The following is a 4,316-nucleotide window of genomic DNA, read 5'->3' on the forward strand; positions in this document are numbered from 1 at the left end:
TCTTATTTTTAGTAAGAAAATTAATAGAACTAGTTTAGTTGAATTAATTAGTTGAACTAGTTAGTTAAATTAGTTCAATTAATTAGGTATATTTTTCGTAAGTGCTTAGTTGAATTAGTTCAATTAATTAGTTGAACTAGTTGAATTAACAAAATTAGTTGAATTAATAGAACTAATAAGGGTTTAATGTTTCACCTATGAACATAGGAATGTCGTCTGACGACGAACACGATTTCATTATGTGCAAATACCGCGAAGACCAGCGCGGCCTGTGCGGCAGAAATTTTCTAGTTGATGATAGACGCTTCAGCATCAAGCTGGATGAGAACTTCGAAGTGGATACAGTAAGTCACAACGACAAGTCTTTTTTCGTAATTAAGCATGACTTATGCTTCATTTGCTTCACCTTTTAATTTTAATTTTTTACTATTCTACTAGCGTATCCCCTGCCATGCAAGAATTTTTGTCTTGGATAAGATAGGTTTCAGTCCTAACGAAATTATGGAGGTAAAAAGAGTTTACTTGAAGACCGAGCATGGTTATACCTTCAACGTCAAATTATAAAATGCAGACACATACACCTATTTTGAATGCAAAACTTGGCAAGCACTATGCAAGGCTTATGCATTTGAGCCTGATATGGTTAGCACCTTTGATATTCGTCCGGAAGATGATATTGAAGGTAATAGAGACATCTGGGTCGATGTGCAGACGCCTCCAGTTCTACCATTATGTGAGTTTCTCAACCATATTTATGTCTTCGATATGAGATTATGAATAATTAATAGATCTCAATTTCTCAATTTATATTGACAGCTTACTTCCAATCAAGCAAACATGTCCGGCGCTTGGTAGACAGGACCGTCCACTGTCCCGGGGCTGAACTAAACTGCGAGGAGACAAGTCATTATGTTTCATGGCTTGAGGATCTTGATGCTGTCAAGACAAATTTCTTTCCTGCACTTAGAAATGTTAGTACTCAAAACATGCGACCAATAGTGTTCGTACTGAATTATGGTCACATATATTTAGGAAAGATGGTAAGATTTCTACTATTTCTCCTCAGTGCATCTTTTGCATACATTATTTTTTAAGCTAAACTTCATTGCTAAGTATGTTACTATACGATGTTCTTCAACAGGGACTCCCGATGAATGTTGTGCCTAATTGGATCGAGACTAAAGGTACCATGAATATTGTTAGCTTACGGCCAAGATATCCTACAATGCACTTTAGTGCATTCAGGATTTCTAATAGCGAGGAATGCTTAATAGTAAAAGACTGGAGCAAAATTGTGAACAATCACAGAGAAGTACTAGGGGGCAGCAATCAGAAGCGCAACCCACGATTAGGAGACAGGTTCATCTGCATGCTCCAATATGATGAATCAGCAAAGCTATACATGTTCTATGCTATTTTACCTGAGAGAGAGCAGCAGGAGTGATTAATTAGCTAGTTCATGCTCTTAGTACTTGTCCTCTCATGTCCGTGTTCTTCGTCCTGAACTTAATCTCAAAGAGTGATTTGCTTTTGTGGTGTTATAAACGCTTATAATATCATTACCATGTTGAACTCGATCATATCTTTGCTATGAAAACCGTTTGTGATGATATATATGATGCAAGAGTTTTTATATTAATTAATATGATGATGATGATGAGTTATTATATCATTTATGAAAGAAATTGCATATTAGTTTCAACTGGATGGATTCTAGCTAAGTGATCAAGTATATGCCATATCCATATTACCTCGATCACTTAAGTAGGTGATCAAGTATATATAATATGGATATGACATATACTTGATGACTTAGCTAGGATCCATGCATCTAGTCAAACTAATCACCTAATGATTTAACAACTCATTATAATGTAAAACAATCACTAAATTAAATTGAAAACACAAAATTAAAGTAAAATACAAAATAAAACCAAAACACACCCAAACATTTAGTACCGGTTGGTGTTACCAACCGGTACTAATGTCCTATGCGCCCATGGAGCTGGCTCGTGCCACGTGGTTGCCCTTTAGCACCGGTTCGTGCTGAACCGGTACTAAAGGGGGGGGGCTTTAGTGCCCACAATTTAGTGTCGGTTACCGAACCGGCACTAAAGGCCCTTATGAACCGGTGCTATTGCCCGGTTCTGCACTAGTGAGTGTCTGACCCTGCAAAATAAGTTCCACATTCCACCGCAGAGAGAATAATATTTTCGCATATCTAATTTGCTGGCTTGTTTTGGCAGCACGACGTTATGTCATGGCCCGGTGACTATTCGAACCATTTCTTTTAACTAGCTTCACACATAACGCGGGGCGGTTTCTTGACACGTCTTGTCGAAGCGGAGATCGTGTTACCCCAATTACGGGATTCTCATTAATGCGGTCGTGGGTAACCCAACCGTGTCTAGGACTCCTAGATTATAGGCAAGTCCCAAACGGCTACGGAGAGGACGCTTGATATTCACCCTCTTTATAAGGGGACAAGGTTTTCGCTTTTTCCCTCTCGTGCTCAATAGAACCCTTCCCCCGCCTCGAGTTCTAACACCCAAAGCCCAGGTTAGGCGCTCCGGATCCGGATCCAGCCTTCAAGGCCGATGGATGCCCTCCTTTGTTACGGAAGAGGACATCAAGAAGTTGAGAGAGGCCAGATACCTGACCGCCGAGGTTTCGCATCGGCTGCCTGCTCGAGGGCAGATCGTCCCTACTCTCGAACCCAACGAGAACGTCGTGTTCGTCTCCCACTTCCTCCGAGGTCTAGGCCTCACTCTGGATCCCTTCGTCAGGGGTTTGATGTTCTATTACGGGCTAGATTTCCACGATCTAGCTCCGGACTCCTTTCTCCACATCTCGACATTTATTGTCGTGTGTGAGGCCTTCCTCCGCATTACCCCTCACTTCGGCCTGTGGCTCAAGACCTTTGAAGTAAAGCCGAAGATGGTCAAGGGCAACATGCAGCGTGCGGAGGTGCATCAATAGGCAAGATGGCAGGATCTCCATGGCCGAAAGGTTCCTTTCCAGAGGTGTTCGAATTATGGCAACGGGAGTGGTTTTACGTCACGGCTCCCAGAAGTGCCAAGTGGGCGGCTGCCCCCGCTTTCCGCTTGGGCCCCCCACCACAACTGATGTCATGGATTAGCAGAGGTCTGAGCTGGGGTCCAGCCAAGGACGTGCCTATACTGCAAAGCCGTATCCGAGATCTCTTCGAGGGAGATTTTAATTTGGTTGCGGTAATACAAGTTATGCTGGTTCGTCAAGTCTAGCCTTGCAAACGCCGGCCTCTTCGCTTGTGGGAGTTCAACCCAGAGGAACCACGTGCCATTCAAAGTTTCCTCGGCCTGACGCACGAGGAGATGTACAAGTCATTCTTCGGACCTCAAGTAGAATGTCCGGATATTACCGAGGACGTGGGCCTGAGCAGTAACCGCGCCGCCGAACAAGTAAGAAATCCTCTAGCCGAACACACTGTCTTTTATTCGAAGTTATTTCTGAGAGTTCACTTTTTGACCGGGACTGGCTAACAAAGGCGAAGATGATTCGGTGTTTGGCCCCCCTCCCTGAGGGTTTGGAAAATCCGGTATTGGAAAAGATGCTCGAGGTCGCACCTTGCCCGGAGCCCTTGAAGGAAGATACCGGGGGGATAATACGGGCGGACGCGGGCCCCCATCGCTACCCGTTCCAACTGAGGGAACGAGCGTCTCCACGAAGGAGGACGACCGGGGGAGGAAAAGGACTGCTTCCGAGGATCCGGAAGCCGAAGCCTCCAAACGGGAGAAGAAGTCGCCCACAGAGGGTCCTGCCTCGGGGGGTGCTTTTGCCGCACAAAGTCCACGGGGGGATCAGCCCTCCAATGAGTCGTAAGTGATCCAAAATACTTTAATAGTAAAGGTATGATATCTTTTTTCTCTGAGAAAATAACCACCGCATATATCTTGCAGTTCGGGCCTTAGCCCCTCTCAGATGAGCTCGTCTTCGGGGGATCTTCTTCCAGAGATGATGGAGAGCGAAACGCCTCCCCCAGACTCCTCCGCTCCAGAAGCGGGCGACCCCAAAGTGTCGTCACGGAGGGCCTCTCCGGATCCGGTGAGGCCAGAAGATAATCCCATAGACCCCCGAAGTCCCTAGTGTCCGGCTCCCGAAGAGAGCAGACAAAAGAGTCTGGCACCATCTGGTGTGCGGTCGGACGTTCTGAGGGAGTTGGTGGGGTGAGTGGCCATCTCAGAAGAACACCATATGCTGATGGGTACGGTGATGGAGAGAATCTCGTCCGCCGAAAGCGGATTACATGAAGCCTTTATGAGTCTACTGACAGGCTT

Source organism: Triticum aestivum, chromosome 3A (assembly GCF_018294505.1).
Source record: "Triticum aestivum cultivar Chinese Spring chromosome 3A, IWGSC CS RefSeq v2.1, whole genome shotgun sequence".
Taxonomy (NCBI): domain Eukaryota; kingdom Viridiplantae; phylum Streptophyta; class Magnoliopsida; order Poales; family Poaceae; genus Triticum; species Triticum aestivum.